The 25,542-nt window shown below is 45.2% G+C and overlaps 1 protein-coding gene across 7 annotated transcripts in view; it reads right to left on the minus strand.

The window, feature by feature from the left end:
• The window catches only part of PHLDB2 (pleckstrin homology like domain family B member 2), a 172,597-nt gene that overhangs the window by 87,667 nt on the left and 59,388 nt on the right, over window positions 1–25,542 (minus strand). For 6 of the 7 annotated variants that reach the window (XM_039535588.1, XM_039535569.1, XM_039535578.1 and 3 more), the window contains exon 1: window positions 13,535–13,651. The exons of the other annotated variant lie outside the window; for it this stretch is intronic. The gene's annotated coding sequence lies outside the window, so the exon portion shown is untranslated. Of the gene's footprint in view, window positions 1–13,534; window positions 13,652–25,542 lie in introns of those variants that run through there. 7 annotated transcript variants of the gene reach the window in all.

A 25,542-nucleotide genomic window follows, 5' to 3' on the forward strand; every position in this document is an offset into this window, starting at 1 on the left:
CGTGAGACAGGAGTGACGATGGATCTGAGGCGGGCGCACTGGCAACCTAAGCTAATTCCCAGGATGGCCAGCAGGAGGTGCTGCGGTGGTGAGTGATGTGCCCAATTACAGACCTTGAGAATTCATCTAGTCCAGTCCCCTGTCTGTGACCAGTAGTGAATATAGGGACCAAACAGCTTCTTTAAAGTATTGTTTATTTTAACAGTAAGAATAACAGTCTGCATACATCTACTTTGATCACATTTATAATGTCTATATATCAGGGGTCGGCAACCTTTCAGAAGTGGTGTGCCGAGTCTTCATTTATTCACTCTAATTTAAGGTTTCGCATGCCAGTAATACATTTTAACATTTTTAGAAGGCCTCTTTCTATAAGTCTATAATATATAACTAAACTATTGTTGTATGTAAAGTAAATAAGGTTTTTAAAATGTTTAAGAAGCTTCATTTAAAATTAAATTAAAATGCAGAGCCCTCCAGACCGGTGGCCAGGACCTGGGCAGTGAGAGTGCCACTGAAAATCAGCTCACATGCCGCCTTCGAGTCAGTAAACTGCACCAGCGCGCTTTTAAACATCCAACAGCACATTCTACCACCATTCTGTACTTGCTCGGCCTATAGTTGAACAGCTGACTACTGTCCAGGGTGCCTGTGTATGGTTTCATGAGCCATGGCATTAAGGGGTAGGCTGGGTCCCCAAGGATAATTATAGGCATTTCAACATCCCCAGTGGTAATTTTCTGGTCTGGAAAGTAAGTCCCTTGCTGCAGCCATTCAGACAGACCAGGGTTCCTGAAGATGCGAGCGTCATGTACCTTTCCCGGCCATCCCACGTTGTTGGTGGTGAAATGTCCCTTGTGATCCACCAGTGCTTGCAGCACCATTGAAAAGTACCCCTTTCGGTTTATGTACTGGCTGCCTTGGTGTTCCGGTCCCAAGATAGGGGTATGCGTTCCATCTATCACCCCACCACAGTTAGGGAATCCCATTGCAGCAAAGCCATCCACTATGGCCTACACATTTCTCAGAGTCACTACCCTTGATAGCAGCAGCTCAGTCATTGCATTGGCTACTTGGATCACAGCAGCCCCCACAGTAGATTTGCCCACTCCAAATTGATTCCCAACTGGCCAGTAGCTGTCTGGCAGAGCTTCCAGGGGGCTATTGCCACTCGCTTGTGATCTGTGAGGGCTGCTCTCATCTTGGTATTCTTGCGCTTCAGGGCAGAGGCAAGCAAGTCACAAAGTTCCATGAAAGTGCCCTTATGCATGTGAAAGTTTTGCAGCCACTGGGATTCATCCCAGACCTGCAACACTCTGCGGTCCCACCAGTGTGTGCTTGTTTCCCGGGCCCAGAATCAGCGTTCCACGGCATGAACCTGTCCCATTGTCACCATGATGTCCACATTGCCAGGGCCCTTGCTTTGAGAGAAGTCTGTGTCCACTCTCATCACCGCGCTGCCGTTGTCGCCTCACCTGCTTTTGCAGATTCTGGTTCTGCATATACTGCAGGATAACGTGTGAGGTGTTTACAATGGTGATAACTGCTGCAGTGATATGAGTGGGCTCCATGCTTGCCGTGGTATGGCATCTGCAGGAGAGCAGCGGACACGGTGGTTGGAATGCCAGTTTTTCCAACTTATTGCTCCATCTGAGGCTAGAGCAGGAGAGCAGAGTGGCAGTGGAAGTAGTCGTTCAAGGACGATACTTAGCAGTCCTACTGCACCATCTGCTGAAAGCAATATGGCACCTGTACGGAAAAAAGGCGCGAAACGACTGTCTGCCATTGCTTTCATGAAGGGTGGGGTGACTGACGACATGTACCCAAAACCACCTGCAACAATGTTTTTGCCCCATCAAGCATTGCATTCTAATGGGCGGCGGAGACTGTGAGAACTGTGGGATAGCTACCCACAGTGCAACGCTCCGGAATTCAATGCTAGCCACGGTACTGTGGACACACTCCACTGACTTAATGAGCTTAGTGGGGCCACACACAATCGATTGTATAAAATCGCTTCCTAAAAATTGACTTCTATAAATTTGACCTAATTTAGTATTGTAGACATACCCTTAGAGACTAACCAATTTCATGGATTAAAACCCACTTCATCAGATGTATGGAGTGAAAAATACAGTAAGCAGTATATATATTACGGCACATGAAAAGATGGGAGTTGACTTACCAAGTGTGGGGGTCAGTGCTAACAAGGCCAATGCAATCAAGGTGGACATCACCCATTCCCAACCGTTACAAGAAGGTGTGAGTATTAGCAGAGGGCAAATTACTTTTTGTAGTGACCCATCCACTCCCTGTCTTTATTCAGGCCTAATTTGATGGTGTCTAGTTTGCAAATTAATTCCAGTTCTGCAGTTTCTTGTTGAAGTCTGTTTTTGAAGGGTTTTTTTGTTGAAGAATGGCCACTTTTAAGTCTGTTTATTGAGTGTCCAGGGAGACTGAAGTGCTCTCCTACTTGTTTTTGAATGTTACAATTCTTGATGTCTTATTTGGGTCCCTTTATTCTTTTGCGTAGAGACTGTTTGGTGTGGCCAGTGTACATAGCCAGTGTAATTAAAGACAATAAGGAGTCTTTGAAGTATATTACGATTTTGTTTTGTTCCTAACAATGGTATTGGCCTATTATTAGGTTAAAATGGTAGAATTATCAAAAATAATGCAGAAAAGGCAGAAGTGTTCAATGAATATTTGTTATATATTTGGGGGAGAAACACATATAGTGCTGTAATAATTGGGCCTAATTGTGAGTTCAACTGTGAAAAATAAATGAAAGTTCATAAAATGTCACAGTAGCCTATAATTACAAGTGTTGATGAGAAAAGATGCAAAAGGGAGACAGGAAAACTGAATTAGTCTAAACAAAAAGGCCTTGTAATTTAATTCAAAGCCTGTGTTAAAGTCATAGCTGGTAAATAAGAGAAATGTGGGACCAAAAATCAATGGACCAAACTTGGTATGTCAGAAGTTAGATGGTGAACAATATAAGGAGGGGATGAGCTATTCCACCCATCATTCTCTTTTGAGATTTTTTTTTTTTTTGAGAGAGAGAGAGAGAAACTTTGCAGGGAAATTACGGATGGACAGATGCAGATTCTGGCTGACTGAAATATAGGAGATTAGGAAGGAGAGAGCTTCACTGTGATGACTGCCACCCCAATTGTCTCCTGGGACCCCTGTATCTACCATAACACCAATGGGCCTTTGTTATCCCAACGGATATCCTTAACCAACTGGGCCAGAGAGAGAGACCCAGATAACACTGCCATCTCCAAAGGCTCTGGCCAAATCCTGAACACCGTCTGGGATGTGAAACTTCATCATACCACCTTCGCCTTTGTGTGTCCTTTTCCTTTCCCCTTTATTTCTTCTCTTTCCTATCCCTCTCCTTTTTCCTTCTGTCTAATAAAGAGTTTGGCTTTACTAGCCAAGACTGTATATTTTACAACACTGCCGTAAGCCTGTGACAATAAAGAGGCAGCTAAATACAATGCCTTAAATAGCAACACTGGAACAAGTTTACCAGGTCTGAAAATGGCTAATAAGACCATGTGCCAGGCCTGTGTTTTTCCAGCAAGAAGCTTACAAGTGAGTGTCAACACCAGAGACAGAAGTTTCATTTTCTTATCTTTGCTGTTCTTTTCTTTTCATTCTCTGTGTGTTTGTCTTGTTTTGTCTTCTAGGAAATATAACTGGATTTTAACAACAGCTCCAGCCAATCTCAACTAATGTCTCTTCTCCCCAAAAGGACAGTAATTACTATCTTTACCATCTAAGAGACTGTCAAAAAGGGGTGAGAAGGGTGTCTTCTAATGACTTTTTCCAGCTAAAGGAAAGGGAATAAAGAATGATCTTAAAATGAAAGCCTTGCGTAACATTTTACAATTCAAATGCTTTAAAAGTTTTCCCCTTTTTTCCTGTATCTTTTATAAAAGGTTAAGAATGATTTTTAGTAATGTATGATACTGACCGGGCTGACGGTTTTGTATACCAAACACCAACCCTTGTTTAACGCTGTTTAATACTGGACAGTGACAGGGTCATATTAACACATTTAACACTTTGGGCCCATTTATGCCATCTACATTAATACAATAGTAGTGATAGCATCATGATGATGATAATGCTCTTTCCATTCCATTAGTACTATAGAAGGATGTTCAACAGCAGCTACTAAAGTTAGATATTTTTTAATCAGCAGTTCTGGATAACTTGCACCCAAGAGATTTTAATTACAAAACTAGAATGGTATAAAATTAACATGACACACATTAAATGGACTAAAAGCTAGCTAATGGATAGGTCTCAAAATGTAATCATCAAATGGGAATCATCATCAAATGGGTGTGTTTCTAGTAGAGTCCCTCAGGGATCAGTTCTTTGCCCAAAGCAGTTCAACATTTTTATCAATTACCTGGAAGAAAACACAAAATCACTACTAATAAAGTTTGCAAATGACACAAAAGAGGAGAAGAGATAAATAATAAAGAGGACAGCTCACTGGTACAGAGCTATGTGAATCACATCTCAAACTGAGTGCAAGCAAACAATATGTGTTTTACTGTGGCTAAAAGTAAATTTATACATCTAGGAACAAAGAATGTAGGCCATATTTACACAGTTGGAGGCTCTGTCCTGGGAAGGAGTGACTCTGAAAAAAGATTTTGGGGTAATGGTGGATAATCAGCTGAACATGAGCTCCCAGACAGTGCAATGTTGTGGCCAAAAGGGATAAACAGGCCCCTGGATGCATAAATGGAGGAATCTTGAGGAGGAGGCAGGGAGGAGAGAAGTTATTTGATCTCTTTATTTGGATCCAGTGTGACCGCAGCTGGAACACTGTGTCCAATTCAGCATCCACAATTCAAGAAGGATGTTGATAAATGACAGAGCGTTCAGAGAAGAGCCACGAGAACGATTAAAGGATTAGGCAACAGCCCTTATAGTGATAGACTCAGGGGGCTCAATCTATTTAGCTTAACAAAGCGAAGGTCAAGGGGTGACTTGATCGCAGTCTGTATGCACTTACATGGGGAAGAAATATTTTATAATAGGCTCTTCAATCTAGCAGAGAAAGGGGTAACATGATTCAGTCACTGGAAGTTGAAGCTAGATAAATTCAGACTGGAAATAAGTCATATATTTTTAACAATGAGGGTAATTAAGCAACAGAACAATTTACCAAATTTCCATCTCTTTGCAATTTGTAAACCAAGATTTGATTTTTTTTCCCCTAAAAGATATGCTTAAGGAATTATTTCGGGGAAGTTCTACAGCCTTTGTTATATAAGAGGTCAGACTACATGATCACGTTGGTTCCTTCAGGCCTTGAAAGCTATTAATCTTACCAAACAGCTTACCTGATGGAAGCCTAGAAAGGTCTACTTTCTTCAGACATCCTTGCAGGTCCTGTGTGTCAATCTGATCCCCCCCCCTAAACAGCTCCCCAACAATTACCTCTTCTATTAAGGGTGCCTCTTTAAATCAATCAATGTTCCTCTGTTCTTGTCTGTTTCTAGGCTTTGGCCCCTCTGCCCCAAAACCAGTCGGATAGGCTCAGCAGTAAGTCGAGCCAGACTCCTTGGAGCCAATAGGCCTGACATTGTCCTGTAGCAACCCTCATGTGTTTGCTGAGGGGTAGCTTAACTTGAGCTATTCTTCTTCCTCTTTCTCCTTGTTTTTCCTTACAGTCTGGTATTAAACTAAACCAATATACTCATATAGTAAACATCCAAAAAGTCAGGTGAACATACAGTATCCATATATTGTTACAGAGCTGCAACTATGGCTACAACTTGAATAGAGAACACGACCACCTTGTAGAAGAAAGCTCCACGGCTGGTACCTAAAAATCCAAGCTCTTCTCCACTCCACTTTACCCCTCCACACCCCCACAAAAAAACAAAACCTTGAGTGACATCAAATGCCAAGATACAATCAGAAGTGTCCTGAAAGTGCTCAGTTCTTAGCTTTCTATGATACAGACTTATTTTTACATCTGCCTCTGTGGTGCTAATGAGCACAAAGTCTAATTATGTGAGTAGAGAGGTCTACTCACATAATTGGTCTCAAAACCTGGCAATCTGGCACCTTTTGCAAACACTAAATTAACTCACAGTATTTTTCAAACCTTAAATTCATGCATCCATTTGGTTTTGTGTTCATCAGATTTACCATTGTAGAGTCCTTCCCTTGTAATCCTACAGCAAGGGTAGGCAACCTATGGCACATGTGCCGAAGGCAGCACGTGAGCTGATTTTCAGTGGCACTCACACTGCCTGGGTCCTGGCCACCTGTCCAGGGGGCTCTGCATTTTAATTTATTTTAAATGAAACTTCTTAAACATTTAAAAAACCTTATTTACTTTACAGACAACAATAGTTTAATTATATATTATAGATTTATAGAAAGAGACAGTCTAAAAATGTTAAAATGTATTACTGGCATGTGAAACCTTAAATTAGAGTGAATAATGAAGACTCAACACACCACTTCTGAAAGGCTGCCGACCCCAGTCCTACAGGTTTCCTGATGTGGAAAAGGGAGTGGCAGAGGAAGTACCCTTTTTCCCCTTAGGAAATGTCATGTGGGATATGGGAGAAGGCACCATGTAGGGACAAAAGGGAACACCACAATTTTTCACCCAGCTAGGCCTTTCTGCCTAAAGAAACTTCTTTTGGATCACATCTGTTTTATCGGAAGAATCGTTTCATCTATTCCAAAAAGGTGCCCCACAACTAGGCTTTTTATTTTGCTCTCTTTATTTTTTATTAAAGAAAAAAGTGTGCACAATCACCACACATTTTAAAAAAAAAAAGTTAGAGCATACTACTTCATAAGAATTGATGGCGTCGTGTCAGTTGGTTCTGCTATTTCTGGTACACTGAAGAAATACAAACCACATATTAAGTTTAATCAGTTCCATGAAAGATGAAAATTTTAAATGTGTTTTGGAAAAGGAGAACGTGAATTTCCTTTGGATATTATGGTTCGGTGACTATAAAATGGGATGTTTAAAAGTTGACATAAGAGAAATCTTTGTCTGCTGAGAGTGTCCAATTGAAAACTGTTTGTGACAAAAAGCTAAAGATTTACTAAAAAATTAGTGGTATAAAGTTCATGGGATAAATATTCATGGCATAAAGTTAGAATTTAAGAATTTTCTAACTAATATATTCCAAGGATTCCTGATCTCAACTTTCTTAAAGATTCCATACACCTTGAATATGAAGGCAATAGATTAAAACATCTGCGTACATATTGTATTATTTAATAACAGGTTTCATTTCCTCCCTAATTTGAAGTCATATAAGCCATTGTTTCCTCTGTGCTACTTTAGGTGATTGAGGCCATATGGAGACTTTACATCTCCAGCTGGATACAGTTAATTCATTTTGCACAAGCACAAAACCACCACTAACAAAAATAATACCTTTAAAAAAAACCACAATCAAATCCAACTTCTCATGGAGCAATATGGGGGTGAAAGAGAAGGGCAAGTAATCCCTCCCCTCCCCCCCCCCAAGTTAAGTTTTAGCTTCTCCATTGTGGAAGGATTAGTTCCCCATCAGGTAGTTGAAACTAAGAATCCACAATTATCACTATGACTTGCACAACTCACCCCAACAATAATATGCTCCCACTGTATTCCTGTGACACTGTTCCATTACATATTTTCCTGTTAAAACATTGGGTATGGTGGAAAAGCTTGTAAATCAAGGCTTCAAAAATACATTTAGCAGTGGCAAGTGGAAGGCTTTTCATGCTGGCTATAGGCCTAAGTCCATTTCTGCCAAGTTCCCACAAAAAAAGAAAATTTACACCTCTAGCCCTGATGGTTGTGAAAGAACAAAAATAGACGGAACCTATTTGATTCTAGTTCCTTACTCCTTTGAAGTATATACTAGAAAAAGACAGGGAAGCCAACACTAGACAGATATTCCTAATACTCTTCAGGTAAACTACTGAGGGAAAGGAGGAGGACTTTTGGAAAACAAAATAAATAGTGAATCCAACTGTATACATCATAAAATAAAAAACAAAAAGTGTATCCCTTTATATCCTACCTTAACTGACACTAATACAGACACTTAAATTCTCCTTTAGGAGTTATATACATGCACCTACCAGGTTTAATGAGAGTTTGCCGCACAAAGAAGTTGACTAAACCCCGGAATGTATACGCTAATCACAACAGCTCCAAGGGTTTTCTGCTCTTACATTATTATTATTTTTTATCCTCAGATGTTCTTGGCATTTCTCCCCCCCCCCCATCTATTACATTGTTCCTCTTCCCACTGTCTCTATGCACTCTTTATCCTTAATTTAGTTTTCTTTGATCATATAAGTCTTGTACTGCCACTTTGCATCTGTCAGTTTCTTTTCATTGATCAGTTTCCATCAGCCTCCACTTATCCTAAGAAAATCTCTTATTTCCTTTACCCATTCTCCTAATTTTGTCTCTTTTATTATTATTCTTGTCCCATATATCTGAGTGTCCCCCCTAGTCTTTATTCCTTATTTATTTTCCAGCATTTTTAAAGCAGCTTACACAGTCCCCCACTAAATGTTTCTCATCAAAGGAGCTTTACAAGCCAGATTACTACAGTTACAGTGATAATGGCTTGAAATTGACAAGATGCACTGTTGCTATTGTGCTCCTTAACTGTGATACAGGTCAATCTTAATGAATACAGCTACATTTTACAAAGGGCTCATGAGGTTGTGCTGTTAACACACATCCAGCAGGGCAGATGACCATCATGCCAGTAATTACACCATTTGAAATATTTAGGGCAGGTAAGAAAACAGTTTAATGCAAACCTCATTCAACCTACAAAGGATGTTTGGGCAGGGAAAAAAGGGAGTTCAGCTTGACCAAATTTATGTTTTAATGCTCCAATCCTGCACTGCAGTCCAAGTGGGCGGAAGACAGCGCGGTTTCAGAGGGAATGACACTCTTCATTTCAAGGGGACGTTGTGTGGGCACATCTATCCAAATCGGAACTCAGGATCAGGGCTCTCCAGCAGCACTTGGTCTGAATCCCACAGTACAGGGTATCAATTTAGAGCTCTTTACTTAAGACTAAGGGCATCATAGTTGGTTTGAAGGCAGTAAGTATTGCCAGTGCACAGCAGAAGTAACTGCTTGTACTCACAAATTAAAATGGAACAAACAAGTATATTTTACTTGCATTAAACACAATACTGAGTCTTACACCATCACCAGCACATTTTCCACAACTCTCTTCTTGGGATCCTCAAGTGGAGAAGAAACAGACATGATCTGCAAAGTGACTTGTATTCCCCACTCTACATTCTTTGCTTCATTAGCCCAGTCTCTGATTAGAAGACTCCCTATATACATCTGACGCACCCTCTGTTTTCCTCCCACCCAAAACCCCATTCCCAACTCCTCCTGGTGGACTTTGCTCCTTCCCCTCAGTGTTCAAGCATTATCTTGTATTCCCTGGTCCTTAAAAAAACTAAAACAAAATACCTTGACCTTTTCAGCTATTGTTGTTTTTCCTTACTCTATTTTCCCCCTAAGCTCCTTGATAATACCCCTCCTCTAACCACTCCCACAATTTTTTCTCATATTTCCTTAAGATTCCCTTGTAGCCTAGATTTTACCTTCTTTCTATTAAAACAAGGGACTCCTCACAAAAATCACCAGCCATTTCTTTGTAGTCAAGTCTAAGGCCTTCTTCATCCTCATCCTCCTTTATTCTCCTGTCACCTTTCCCTCACTGCCCTTGATTTGCTTTTCTCACTTGATTTCTAGGGCCCTTATTTCCATGACAGTTCCTCCATGTCTTGTCCTTCAGTTTCCCCCATCAATGTAATTCACCTCACCACTTCTGTTATCATAATTTGTATTTGTATTACAGTAACACTTAGAGCAGGGGTTCTCAAACTGGGGGTCAGGACCCCTCAGGGGATCATGAGGTTATTACATGGGGGGGTCACGAGCTGTCAACCGCCACCCTAACCCCGCTTTGCCTCTAGCATTTATAATGGTGTTAAATATATAAAAAAGTGTTTTTAATTTATAAGGAGGATGGGGGGTCGTACTCAGAGGCTTGCTATGTGAAAGGGATCACCAGTACAAAAGTTTGAGAACCACTGACTTGGAGGAACCAACCTTATGTACAATTGTACAAACATAGTGAGAGACAGCCCCCACCTCAAAGAACTTGCAATCTAATTAGAAAAGACAGACAAATAGTGGGAGGGGAACCAGCAGCGAAGTGATTTGCCTAAGTTCACACAACATGCCATTGACAGAACTGGGAATAGAAACTTAGGTCTCCTGATTCCTCGTCCACTGGGCTATCCACTAGGACAAATTGCCTCTCTAGCCACTGTCACACTTGCCTTTCTGATGTGTCACTTGGATGTCTCACCAACTCAACAGAGCAAAAACTGAGCTAATCTTTACCATAACATCACCCTCCCTGCCTCCTCTTTCAGAGTTATTGACAAGACCACCACATTCAGTCACTCAACTTTGTAACCTTGTTATTACTTTCAATCCCTCCTCCTGTTCCCACACAGCGAGGTGGTCTCTGTTCCTGTTACTTCTTTCTCCATAACATTTCGAAAAATATCCATCCTTTCTTCTCTGCCTCTCTCTCTCAGTTAGAACACTTGCCTTGGTTACCTCCTCCTTGTTTATCTCCCTGGTTCCCTTGTCACTCTCTTTCAATGTACCCATAACCTGAAAGCTAAAACCCATCTTCCCTGTCTGCCATTCCACATGGCTTTGCCAGTGCCCTTTAATCAATACCTACAAGACACTGCTGTTTTAGGCTTGTACCAATTGTGAAGAACTGGACCATGATCAGTGGTTATAAGAGTATGAAGAAGAAACTAGAGTAAGATCTTAAAGTTCATGTTCACCTGTGACACATCAACATTTTTACTCCAGTCTTCAAAATCAAAAGCTCTACAAACTCATTGCATCACCTGTTTGCCCTCACTTTCTCCCCATATACCACTTTAAATAATTGGGGTTTTAAGCTAATATTGGTTTAAACTGTGGTAACTACCTCTTGCACATATGTCCCTCACCTAGTCCTCATAAGGATCCTATATAATTTCAAGATGTATTTACACAGTTGAGCATAACACTATCAGGTAGGTAGCTTTCTATCAAGTGTGAAGTTACTTAAATGCACATTTACTGAACAAATAGCCCTGAAAGCTTTCACTGCAATCCTCAGCACATAAGGTTTACATCCTCCAAGTAGCTTTGAATACCAGTAGGACATCCTCCTATTTTTTTCATGTGACTGGCAAAACAAACATACTGTGCTAAAAAGAAATGTGCAGTATACAAATATACACTGAACTTCAGAAAGGACAGTCTGTCAGTCAGTCAGCATCAAGCTGGATACAGAGCATTTCTCCTTGCCATTCCTTCTCCCCCCAATCAGCACCATGCTGGGGCAGGGATGAGGACCTAAACAGAGAAGCAAGTAAGGGCCAAGTTTGGAAACAGGTAAAATTGCCTGCCTCCTACCCCGTCTCCTTGAAATAGAGCAGGGGTTCTCAAACTGGGGGTTGGGACCCCCCAGGGGGTTGCAAGGTTATTACATGGGGGGGTCGTGAGCTGTCAGCCTCCACCCCAAACCCCGCTTTGCCTCCAGCATTTATAATGATGTTATTAATTAAAAACACTTTTAATATATTTAAGGGGGGTCGCACTCAGAGGCTTGCTATGTGAAAGGGGTCACTAATACAAAAGCTTGAGAATCACTGAAATAGAGCATATATGTGCCATAAGCGGATCATTACATGTTCATCCACATTCTGAATGGTCTTGAGTTGCAATAATATATCTGTGTAAAAGGTTCTGCTTAGAAACCATTGCCAAGTCAAAGAGTGTAAGTGCAGTTCACACGCCTGACACTCCACAGTGCCAGCCACGAAGAAATTTCTCAGCAGGTTGGGATAGCATCCAGTGCTTCTATTGCTAGTGGGCAGTTTTATGGGAGGGGGCTGGGCTACAAACATAATCTCTGAGGCTGCATCTCCATGGGGACAGTTTAGAACCCACCACAGCTTTCACCATTACCACTGGCAGAGTCCGAAATTTCACAGTGAAGGTCCAGTTTAAAAGTCATGATTAATTCAAGACAATCTGATTTCATGCTGGATTCACATTCTTTAACTATAGCTGTACCTAAATAGAATTGCTCACCAACTGAAACCCCCTGCCATGGCCATAAACAGCAGGGTGGCTTTAGAGAGTTACTGCCACACTGGAGGAAACTTGAAAAAACCAACAGTAAAAAAACAAAGTCATTAACTTAGTCTTGCTCTGTGCCCCCCTGCTAATAGGTATGGTAAGATATCAGTGTTTGAATAAGAGCCTATTTCCTTCCTTCACATCCCAGCTTTGCTTTTCTGCTGGACTGTACAAGCAAGACTTCAGCCTCAGTTTATAGCATCACAGCCTACAAATGTAACTGTCTGGATTCACCACAGGCTAGGATGAGATGTGAAGGGGTCGGGGGTGGAGTGGGGGGAGCTTTGTTTAGTAAAAGGAAAGTCACAACAATTTGTGTTAGCTAGCAGAAGAGGAAAACACACAAACAAAAGAGGAAAAAATTACTTCAGTTTAAAGAGCCAATGAGAGGGAAAGGAAGGTACTTTTTATTTATAGTATTGTCATAAACATTTATAAAACCAGAACCTATCACACGATCTCTAAACAACAGGGATCATCCGTTCTACCAGCAAAAGATCCTTGGCTGTGTTCTGTTCAGCTCAGTCACTAGTCCTCTGAGCACAGACAGAAAGTGAACCTTAGTCCATTTTCATAGCTGAGGCACTGCCCACAATTTAAGGGTCCCTTTGGGGGCACATGTGACCTTTAAATCAAATGCACCACAAATTATGAGAGGAAAAAGTGGGGACCAGACAAGAGAAAAAGACAAGAGCCTCCCTAAGGGCAAACTTCTCAACTCCAGGGGCAGGGGGGCATTTGGAAAGATCTGAGTTTTTAAGTTTTCTGTTTTCCCCCTAACAGGAAATCTCCCCTTAGCACCCCTTCCCCAACCCCCTCCCCCAAAAAAACTTTAAAAGGGCGTTAGGAGTCTCCTCACTTTGTTTTGGGCGAAGCCCCTTTAACACAGGGTGTTTAAAGCAAGTCGGAATAGCCCCATTTTCCTCCCACAAGCCGCCCCTTCCCCAATCTATCAGTGGTTCCCCCCTGGCATTGAAATCAGAGGGGGGCGTTCGAATTTATGGAGGGGGGATGGAAAACAACTAAATTGGCAACACTGCGAAACGAGTGGACCACGGGGAGGGGGGAAGAGATGACGGCGTTTTGGGGGGGTAGGGAAATCCCTGTCCCAAACACAAGTATCTCCCTACTCCTTCTGCCCTATAGTCTCTGCTCCCCACAACCTCTCAGCCCCCCAGCCCCCCGCCACACACACACACAGCCCCCGTCCACCCCGGCTCCTCAGAGCCACGAGCAGCGCGCCCCGGGGGGAACGTGCTCACTCACCTCCTGCTCCCGCAGCGGCTGCCCCCGGCGCATCCCGCTCCTTCCCCCGCCTCGCCGCCAAGCCCCAGCCGGCAGGGATCCGCCTCCCAGCCCTGCGGCCAGCGCCGCCCCGCGCAGAGCCCGGCCCCCCGCACAACAGCGAGCCCAGCCTGCGCCGAGCGCGGGGGCTGCCTCCTCCCCCGCCCCACCCGGGCCAGAGGGGCTGCCCCCCCCCTCTGCCCAGCCGGGGCTCCCGCAGCCCTGCGAGCTGGGGCTGGCACGCGGGGGGGTGGGGGTGGAAGGGGAGGGAGGAATTGGAAAAGCAATCAAGGCCGAGAGGGAAAGAAGGAGAAAAGAAGGAAATGAGGGGAGGGAGGAAAAGGCAAGAAGGAGCAAAGGGAGGCCAGCAGAAAGGCGAAGAGACACACAAAGGCGGGAAGGAAGGGGTGGGTGGGTGGCTGAGCGGGTTCTGCTGCTGAAGTAATGGTTCCAGTATCAAGCCCCCGGCGGAGGGGGGCGGGCAGTGCTTTGGGACACTGAGACACTCGTCTCGCTGTTAACCATGTTATGACATTTCAGTCGCGTGAGCCAAGGGCCGGGCTGGAATTTGGGCAGGGATGCGCTTCTTTGTGTCCCCAGGCTGCTGGGCTCCTGCCGCCCAGTGACACTACAGGGGACACAACACGAAGCCTGACACTCCCCGCCCCACATAGGAAAGTGTGATGACGCCATTCACTGCCTATGGAAGTAGCGCCCCGGGGTGGGGTGGGGGGAGATTTGGACGTTGTGCAATTTGACCATGAGAAATGCTTAATCAAACTTCCAGCGAGATTCAGCAGAGAGCCGCCTGTCGGCGCTTAAATCATAAATCATTAAAAATGAGTCAATTTCCTATCTGGGACATTAGCACAACCAGAGTTGATCGCTATGAAAACGCATGGCAGATTTTCTCCGAGTTTGGAGTGGAGTCAGACCTACAGGAAAAGGATGTGCGCGCCCGGCTCCGTGGATTGCACAGGAACCCGGTTTGTGTTTATCTGCCCTGCTTCCACAGTAACTTGAGGACACTGAGTCAGTCTGTTTTGCATGCACTGAGGCTTCAGAAAAAACAGCTTTCCCTATGCTTCAAGAGGAACAGCACTGCTGTAACATCTGTATGGTGCTGCTGCTAGGTTTGGCTAGCTAGGCTACTAATTGGTGGAAAGCTCAGTTGCTTGACCTGCTAGCTGGAAAAACACAAGCCAGGGTCCCAAGTTGAGGCTTCCCCTAAGGTATACACAAAGTGAGGCTAGTAACTGAATTGTGGCCATCACCAAGGAAAACTCAAGTGATACATTGTCAACTTCACAAGTAAAAGTTCAGGGATAGAGATGTAAACTGGTCTAGTGGACTGGGCAGTCAGCCAGAAATTCCTGAATTCTGATCTTGGTCCTTGCTGTGCAGCTTTGTCACTTAACCTTTCACTGTTTGTTCCCCAATGAATAAAGAGGAGATAGTAACATTACCTATCACATGGGGAGGGGAAAGGGGGGTGTCTGTGAGGATTAGTTAATTTTTATACGTGTTTTGCAAATGTAAAACACTATATAAAAGTGCTCATTATTACTATAATTTCCTGGAAACAGTGTTAAGTTATGATCTAGTTCATGCCTAGCAATATACAAAGGATATTTTATTTGGCTAAGACCGTTACTCTACCATAATATAAACTTTAAAAATCACTCCTAATGAGTCTAGACTGTATACAACAGGAATGCCAAATACATAATCCAAGGAGTCCTAAAATGTAGCCCACGGCCATGCTGAAGTTCACTGTAGTTTATCTAAAAAGTAAGCCTTTTGAGATTGATTCCAACAAGCCAGATCCCAAATCTGCTATTCCTCTCTGAAGTTCCTGTGAATGCCTGCTGGGTGATTTCCCCCCTTCCCCCCTTCTATTGGTGTTGAACTTGGCCAAAAGTTTTTGCTCATCTGTCAAACAAGAAAGTAGTACAAGCAATTAAAATAATAAAAACATGCTGTAAGCAGTGCTTCACACCCCTTTGTGCCCTGTTGTGTCAGGGCATGGTGCTGCCTCAGTTCAGTCCAGCCTATGCTGTAAACTCAGTGTACAAGTGTGTAAATGGTTGAAAATTAACCAACTCGGGATCTGATCATTCACATCTTTGAACAAACCAACATAAAAGGCAGCTGCTTGGTCACAGCCAGTGCTTTAAGCCCAGGCCTTAGGGTTCTGGGTTAGCACTGAGTCAGAGACTCTCACCCAGCACTATTTGCTGAAAAAGCAGGCAAGGCTTCTTACCTGGTCTGTTGGCTCTCTATTGGTCAGTGTCACCTCTTGTCCCTTCCAGGCCTCTGGCAGACTAAAAGGTTCCTACTTTTTAGGAAGTATCCCAGCCTGAGTGGGTTTTCCTTTTGATTTAGTGACCTCCTGAGGTCCCTTCCAACCCTGATATTCTATGATTCCTTAAGCAAGGGGCATCAGAGTGCCAATGTCTTCAGCAGGGGGCTAAGATGACCTGATAGATGCTACCATGTATGTAATATGGACAAGGGCATGCAGTCTGCTGGAATCAATATGAATGTTAATGTTGTCACAGTCAGAGGCTAATGCATGTATAGGCTCTCTTTCATTCACACAAATCGGTTCATTTTTAAAAAAAAACCCACCACAAGTCCGTTTCTTCGTGGCAGAAGAGGGAGACAGTGAAAAATGTATATATTTTTAAAGTAATGGCTGGAGCTCAGATACTATAGAGGTAAGGGCCATCAAGGTGGATAGATAGGTTTTAGGGTCCAGGGGTACATTTTTAAATCAATATTTATTTGGACTTTAAAAACAAATCAATAATGAATAAACTGACGTAAGTGAAGTTGTAAAAGTAACAGAGCTTCAAATATTTAATCTAGTTTGAAAAGTGAACCCAAAGTACTGCTGTTTTGATGAGGGGGAGGGAGGCTTGAATCAGAACTCTACATTTAAAGTTCTAAATGGACCTCAGAGTCACTCCAGCCCCTCGTTAATCTCCTACCTGCTTTTGTTCCAGTTGTGCTTTGGAAAGCTCTGTCTCTGAACGTGTCAACAGTAACATCCTATTAATTACCATGTGCCACTCCCACTGTGAGTGCCTGCACCCATGCATTTAAAAGTCACTACCCCTGAGTATGCAACTGTGACCAGTAAAAGTTTACTTTCCATTACAATTCATGCAAGTAAAACTTAAAGGACTGCAATGTTTGCAGAAAGTATACATTACATGGGAGCAAGTACAGCCCCAGTGAGCTTATAGTGAGCATTCATGAAAGATGTTTTATTCAGTCATTTCTAATTCTAGCACATCTTTCTTCCAAGATTCTTCAAAGGACTTCACAAGCATTAAGGAAGCTTCTTGATACCTTTGTCGTAAATAAGGGTAATAGAGGGATCACTTACAACCACCTCTGTAGTGAAACACAGCAGCTGTTAACCAATGCAGATTAATAGTATACAAGAGCTTAGTTCATGAAACAATGAACACTGTACATAATGGATACTTCAGGTGGAACTCTGAGGCAAAATATGATTCTTCTACTGGAATTTATCCAAGACACTGAGGGCTTGTCTACACTGCCCTGCCATCGGACTATGGAAGTGTGATTATCAGTGTGGACCTAAGTGCTTCTCTGTAACTCTCCCATGTGAACACTGTGGCCACGAACTAAAATGTCCCTACTCCATGTTAATAATGTGCTCCTCAAACAGGACTACATTAAAACAAAGTAGGAACCTTTTCATTCTCGCCCGCAGCATCCACACTGGAGAGTTATAGTGCCACACTGCTAATCACACCAACATAGTTAGAACTGTGGGGCAGTCTAGACACAGCCTGAGTGCTTGTCTATACAGGGACACAACCAGAGATGTGACTGCAGCATGTGTAGACATTACCTGCGGTAGCTTTCATCTAGCTAGCTCAAGTAACAAAAGCAGTGAGTCAAGTCATAGCAAGCCAGTCTGGGACCATGGGTATATACTCTAGCAGAGGGGAGGCCAATCTGAGCCTTAGAAGGAGCCAGAATTTACCAATGTACATTGCCAAAGAGCCACAGTAATACGTCAGCAGCCTCTCCACCCCCACCCCACTCCCAGCGCCTCCCACTCACCGGCAGCCCCGCCAATCAGCGCCTCCCCCTCCCCCTCCTCACACCTCCTGATGAGCTGTTTCCTGGCATGCAGGAGGCTCAGGGGGAGGAGCGAGGTCACTGCAGGCTCAGGGGAGGGGTTGGGAAGGTGTGGAATGGGGGCAGGTCCTGGCGGCAGAGCCAGGGATTGAGCAGTGAGCACCCCCCAGCACACTGGAAAGTTGGCGCCTGTAGCTTCAGCCCCAGAGTCAGTGCCCATACAAGGAGCTGCATATTAACTCCTGAAGAGCCTCATGTGGGTCCAGAGCCATAGGTTGGCCACCTTTGTACTAGCTTGTGCTGTGTGGTTTCACTGCTATTGTTATTCGAGCTAGCTAGGTCAAAGCTAGCTCAGGTTTGTCCACCAAGCTGCAGTCACACCTCTGGACATACCTGGAAAGTTAAGGTGAATCAACTAAAGCAGCTGTTCTTAAACTATATGGCGGATCTCTTACGGGGGGCGGGAGGGGGAAGAAGAAAATGTGTCAAGAGAGGTCCAAGAGCTGTGGCTGTGAGCCGTGGGTGCAGAAGGGCCATGTACACTGAGGAGGCAGGAATAAAAGGGAGAGCCAGAACCCCGCCACCTGGGCTCATGCTCCCCCCACACACACACTCTACTCCCTCACCGGGAAGTAGCAGGGCTCCATCTGTCAGCCCCAGACTAGCAGCAGCAGCCCCACAGAAGGGTGGCAATGGGGGGCTGTGTCTGCTGTGAAAAGTGATATTGACAAATATCACTTTTCACATTGCCACCCTTATTTCTGTGCTCCTGCTGGCGTGGTGTTGCCTTCAGAGCTGGGCATCCAGCCAGCAGCTGCTGCTTTCCACTCTGCCTTCAGAGCTGGATGGCGGTATATGTACTTGTGGGGTGGGGGTTAAATGACCACAGACACAAAAAAGAGGAGGGCCTGATCAAATACGTTTGAGAGCCACGGAGCTAAAGTTATGAAGTTAATGCACATAAATGAAAGAGTGTTACTACCACCCCAGATATTTCCCACATGCATGTTTTCACTCAAGAGTAAAGTGGCTTTAGTTCATTGTAACTAAATCCATCTCCAAGGCACAGACTGACAGAGTGATTTGCTGGCTCACAGTCCCCTGCTCACACTCTTAGACAACACTCACACATAGCAAAGCAAAAATCATCCCCGGTGACTGATGTTTTGAAATAGAATTTACACACACAGAAAGGGAATAAGTGAGTGCATTTACCTGATATTGTAGATCTAAGTAGGGCATCATGTATAGTCAGTCAGAAAAATCTAGCTCTCGGGCACTCTCAGATTATACACTGTATAAGTATTCCAGAATGAGAATGTTACACATGGAATTAATCAGCAATATTTAAATCAGGAATAATTCCATCTGTAGATAAACCTTAAGAATCTACTTTTCTTGAAGCATCAAATACCTTCAGTTTCTCACCTTTGTAGCCTTTGGCGTCCCATCCTCAGTGTCTCTACACTACACAGTCAATCCCATGTAACACTGATGACAAATTCAAAAAAACCCATGACTCCTTCAGTTAGCACTACACAGGATGAACTGGATTGGAGAGCAAACACTCACTATATACTCTTAGTTACTGAAACATGTTAGAATATTTTATGGCTCTTCATAACAGTTTGCTGAGAAAGAGTCAGCATTCCTTCTCTAGTACTTCAAGTTTGGAGTACCACTGTATTTAATAGGACCTTTCTGCTGACAAAAGCACTCACAAATTACACTGGTCATGGCGAGCTTAATAAAAACACTCAATAATTTATATTATAACACAACAAAGAAAAACAATCTAAATTTAAGTTCAAATAAATAGATGTGTTCCTGTAACTTGGGCTGAATCTTCCTCAATTTGTTACAAGAAAGCTACTGAAGTTAAGGGTAATCAAATATCATGCTGCAGGAGTCGAGAAAGGAATTCCACCCATCTCTTCTGGTGCACAGCTTTACACAATTAACTAGGTCCATTACTGCAGGTAGGGAGGTGGTTTTGTTTTACATTCCTGTGAATCATCAGGTGTTGGCCACTTCTAGAGATGAATTCTGAACTTGAAGGCCAGTGTGTGGTCTGTTATGGCAAATCTTACCTTCCACTTCCATGAAGTTTTGTTCAGCTTCACAAAGCAATTATAGTGTCAATTCTTCTTCTACAAACTGTTCAGCTGGTAGAGTTTAGCTTTATTACAGAATCATCCTGATAAGAGATTTGATTAGTTTAACCAGTTAATTCACTGTCAGTACAAAGTGGTTACATTAAAGTATCTCCATCAGCAAGATAAATAACTCATAATAATTTACCACAATGAAATGGTGTCTTTCAGTGATCAAAGGAATTTCTACTAACATTTAGGCTGGAAACTGGTCCACTTGAGTCATCAGATAGCTGATCCATTAAGTTAGCTATGGGTATCAGTGTCTCTTAATCAGATCAAGGACTCCGTCCCACTGCCTCCAGAATGAGCATGCTTCCATGTATGGGAGTGGGCAGATCTTAAGGCTAAGATTTTGTCATGGATATTTTTGGTAAAAGTCATAGACAGGTCACAGGCAATAAAGAAAAATCCACAGAAGCCTGACTTTTACCAAAATATCCATTACAAAATGGGAAGCCTCTGGGCAGCTGCAGGGTGGCTGGGAGCTTCAGGTTCCCCCCCCCCCACACACACACACATCCAGGGCTCCCCCTGCCCCCAGTGGAGTGGAGGGAACTGTGCGGATCCTCCTGCTGCCCACAGTGGCGGGGAACTGCAAGGAGCTAAGGAAGGAGGATTTTGTCAGGAAGGATGTGGAAGAGTTCCATGACTTCAGCCCGTGGCGGCAGGGAGTTGCGGGGGTCCTGCTGCAGGGCATGGGGGGGTCCGCTTGCCTCCCATGGGGCCAGGAGCTGTGGGGTACCCCTGCCACTGCGAAGGGCAGCAGGACCCTGAAGCTCCCAGCTGCCACGGGCTGAAGTCACGGAGGTCTTACACATCCTTCCTGACAAAATCGTAACCTTACTGATGATTAAATTAATCAAGCTTTGATACCATACCTAACCTCACTGCAGGTTTTGCTGTACATGCTGTACTCCAGGCACCGGGCTCTACAAACAGGTCTTTGGTCAACAATCACTCATGTCTAGGAAGCATGAATTGTCTTTGCTAGGACCAGCATAAAAAGAAATGGTTCAAATATAGTAATTACAATGGTTCAGAAAGATTAACCCGGTTATTCTTAACTCCAAATCCAATGGATGAGCACAAGGTCAACCTTTGGCCCATTGGTAATCTTCTAGTTCATCCATCTACTAGAGTGCAATGATTTATAGGTCCACAGGTCTCACCAGGCAGTGTTCAGCCATGTCAGTGGTCTTATTGGATGCCCCTCTGTATTGTCTGTGTCTTGGTCTACACTACGAGTTTAGGTCGAATTTAGCAGAGTTAGATCGATTTAACCCTGCACCGATCCACACAACTAAGCCATTTTTATCAACTTAAAGGGCTCTTAAAATAGATTTCTGTACTCCTCCCCAATGAGGGGATTAGCACTGAAATCGACCCTACTGGGTCAAATTTGGGGTAGTGTGGATGCAATTCGATGGTATTGGCCTCTGGGAGCTATCCCAGAGTGCTCTATTATGACTGCTCTGGACAGCACTCTCAATTCAGATGCACTGGCCAGGTACGCAGGAAAAGCCCTGTGAACTTTTGAATTTCAATTCCTGTTTGGCCAGTGTAGTGAGCTGATCAGCACAGGTGCCCATGCAGAGCTCATCAGCACAGGTGAGCATGGAGTCCCAGAATCGCAAAAGAGCTCCAGCATGGACCGAACGGGAGGTACTGCATCTGATCGCTGTATGGGGAGATGAATCCGTGCTATCTGAACTCCATTCCAAAAGACAAAATGCCAGAATATTTGAAAAAATCTCCAAGGGCATGATGGACAGAGGTTATAACAGGGACCCGCAGCAGTGCTGCCTGAAGCCTACCAAAGAACCAGAGAGGCAAACGGCTGCTCCGGGTCAGAGCCCCAGACATGCCGCGTCTATGATGAGCTGCATGCCATTCTAGGGGGTGCTCTAACAACTACCCCACCCCTGTGCTTCCCTTCTCCCAGGCTACCTTGGCAGTTATCCCCTCATTTGTGTGATGAATTAATAAAGAATGCATGAATTTGAAACAACAATGACTTTATTGCCTCTGCAAGCAGGGATCAAAGGGGGCAGGGGAGGGTGGTTGCTTTACAGGGAAGTAGAGTGAACCAAGGGGGCGGGTTTTCATCAAGGAGAAACAAACAGAAGTTTCACACTGTAGCCTGGCCAGTCATGAAACTGGTTTTCAAAGCTTCTCTGATGCGCAGCGTGCCCTGCTGTGCTCTTCTAACCCACCCTGGTGTCTGGCTGCGTGTAATCAGTGGCCAGGCGATTTGCCTCAACCTCCCACCCTGCCATAAACGTCTCCTCCTTACTCTCACAGATATTGTGGTGCACACAGCAAGCAGTAATAACGATGGGAATATTGGTTTCACTGAGGTCTAACCGAGTCAGTAAACTGCTCCAGCGAGCTTTTAAACATCCAAAGGCACATTCTGCCACCATTCTGCACTTGCTCAGCCTATACTTGAACTGCTCCTTACTACTGTCTAGGCTTCATGAGCCATGGGAGCAAGGGGTAGGCTGGGGTAGGTTCAACCACAGGGTGCTGCCAACTGGGAGAGCAGCCTGAAGCAGAAGCCTCCAGCTGGCATGATATTTCAGACAGGACTGAATCTCCATTAGACGAAATTTAAAGAAGAGAATGACCTGGAGTCATTCCCATTTTTGTCCAGGCGCCCCTGACCAACCTAACCGAGGTCAGCCAGGAGCACCCACGGGATGACGACAACGGCTAGCAGTCATATTGCACTGTCTGCCGTCCACAAGTTAAGACAATGCTGCTGTGTAGTAATGCAGTACCGCATCTGCCAGCAGCACCCAGGAGACATACAGTGACAGTGAGATAAGCGGGCTCCATGCTTGCCGTGGTATGTCGTCTGCACGTGTAACCCAGGAAAAAAGTCGAGAAATGATTTTTTGCCATTGCTTTCACAGAGGGACGGAGGGAGGGAGGCCTGACGACATGTACCCAGAACCACCCGTGACAATGTTTTTGCCCATCAGGCAATGGGAGCTCAACCCAGAATTCCAATGAGCGGCCGAGACTGCGGGAACTGTGGAATAGCTACCACAGTGCAACGCTCCAAAAGTCGACGCTAGCCTTGGTACTGTAGATGCACTCCGCTGACTTAATGCGCTTAGTGGGGACACACACAATTAACTGTATCAAATTGATTTCTAAAAAATCGACTTCTATTAAATCAACCTAATTTCTTAGTGTAGACATACCCTGTCTGTCCAGCTATGGCAGTTTTCTGGTCCCCTGGCTCAGGGGAGGCAGGTTTGTATAATTTTTGGTGGTGCCCAGAACAGGTCTATGTCCTGCCCCCACCCACACCTGCCTTCTAAGCCAATATACAATAGCTCCTCACTTAAAGTCATCCCGGTTAACGTTGTTTTGTTGTTACGTTGCTGCTCAATTAGAGCAGTGGTTCTCAAACTTTTTTTTCGTGGACCACTTAAAAGTTGCTGCAGGTCTCGATGGACCACTTAATGATCTTTCCAAATGCTGTTTGTACCATTAGCTAACTATTGTAAAGCGCTTTGGATAAAAGTGCTATATAAAAAAATCCCTTAATAATTAATGTTTTTTTGTCCTACATATAAAAGCACACAACTCATATTTTAATATCAGTAGTCTTAACCTTTCTAATGCGATGGATACACCCTCTTTCCCACACTGGGGCAGCCCCCAAGCTGGGGCTGGGAAGGAGTGGGGGGGTCTCTCCCTCTCTCCCCTGCTGCAGCAGCCCCCGAGCTGGGACTGGAAAGGACGGGGGAGGGTCTCTCCCCAGCCACAGCAGCCACAGAGCTGAGGCTGGGAAGGAGGGCCGTATCTCCCCAGCAGCCCCAGCCCTGGAGCTGGGGAAAGGCACCTCTTTCTCTCGTCGCTGCAGCCCTGCATGTCCCAAATTCCCCTCATCCCCTCTTCTCACACCACCGCCCTCTCCCACTTACTCCCTATTCCCCCCAAGTCCACCACCTGACCTCACATGTGCATCTTCTCCGGGGTCCAGGCACCTAATTAGTGGAGCCACTGTTCTCTGCTTCAACACCTGCGTGGCTCCACTAACTATGTGGGTGGCCCTTCATTCTCTCATGTGTGGCCACCCAGGTGCACATCTTAGAAGGAATGATCCATGGACCACCTGAATGGAGCTGGTGGACCACTGGTGGTTCACGGACCACAGTTTGAGAACCTCTGGATTAGAGAACATGCTCCTTTAAAGTTGCGCAATGCTCCCTTATAATGTTGTTTGCAGGGGTGGCTCTAGACATTTCGCTGCCCCAAGCAGGGCGGCATGCCACGGGGGGCGCTGTGCCGGTCGCCGGTCCCTCGGCTCCGGTGGACCTCCTGCAGGCATGCCTGCGGACGGTCCGCTGGTCCCGCGGCTCCACCGAAGCCGCGCGGGACCAGCGGACCCTCCGCAGTCACGCCTGTGGGAGGTCCACCGGACCGCCTGCCACCCTCCCGGGGACTGGCAGAGCACCCCGCGCGGCATGCTGTCCCAAGCACGCGCTTGGCGTGCTGGGGTCTGGAGCTGCCCCTGGTTGTTTGGCAGCCGCCTTCTTTGTCCTTCCTTGCTTGCAGGAAGAGCAGCCTGTTGGCGCTAGCTGGTGGGGGCTTGGAACCAGGGTGGGCTGGCAGCCCCTCTATCAGCTCCCCTAAGTTCCCTGGGCAGCAGCTGCCCAGTAGACTATCAATTGCTGGGCAGGTCAGCTGCCCCACCTCCCACTGCCATGTGCTGCTCCTGTCCTCTGCCTTGGAGCTGCTCTGTGAACTTCCTGCTTGCTGTGCGAGGGAGGTGGGGTGGGGGGAAGAGGGATGCTGATGTCAGGGTGTCCCTCTCCCCCCGCTTCTGCCCCCCCCCATCTCCACAGAGCAGGGGAGGACACGACAGGGCTCAGAACAGAGGGAGCTCATTGGCAGCAGCTGCGGTCTCAACTTGCTGATCTACTTTAAAAGGCAATGTAGGGTCATTCTACTTAAAGGGGCAATGCGTGTCTCTCTCATATACACACACACACACTGTGTGTCTCTGTCTCTCTGCCATGCTGTCTCCTCTCCCTCCATTTGTGCTACCTTGAAGAGTGTGAGGCTACATTAACAACAACATGTTAACCCTGGAGGGCTCAGCCGAGTGCTAGTTCATCATTTAGCAGCAAGGCATTCCCTGGGAAATAGCCCACTCTCCGATTCCACCACCTCAACCAAGCTTCACAATCAGCATTGCTGTCAGGAAACTGTTTCTTGCTCCTGAACTGAGATATTAACTGCCCACTAGTGTCCTAGAGGAGGGGAGTGGAGAGGGAGGGAGCCAGGCCCGCTCTCTACTCCGGGTCCCAGCCCAGGGGCCCTAGGGATAGCGGTAAACCACTTGAACTAGTGGTTCCTTCCCCGGGCTACTTCCCTCTCCTGCCCTTCAGCTTGTGAGGCTCCCTGCCTTCCCTCTGCACAAGCCAGGTGTCCCTTTACCAAGGGTCTTGGTCTTCTTAGCCCACCGCAGCACTTCTCCAAACTTTCCTCTGTTTCCCTCCAAACTGCTCTCTGCTCCAACACCAATCCACTCTGCTTCAACTCCTTCCCCTGTCTGATTGAAGCAGGGGGGTTTATCAGGTGACTGGCTTCAGGTGCTCTAATTAATCTATAGCAAACTTTCTTCCCTCTACAGGGAATAAGGCTCCCTTCTAACCCTCTCCTGCTGCCCTCTGGCCATGCTGTATCACACTG

This window comes from Mauremys reevesii, linkage group 1, assembly GCF_016161935.1.
Source record: "Mauremys reevesii isolate NIE-2019 linkage group 1, ASM1616193v1, whole genome shotgun sequence".
Lineage (NCBI taxonomy): Eukaryota > Metazoa > Chordata > Testudines > Geoemydidae > Mauremys > Mauremys reevesii.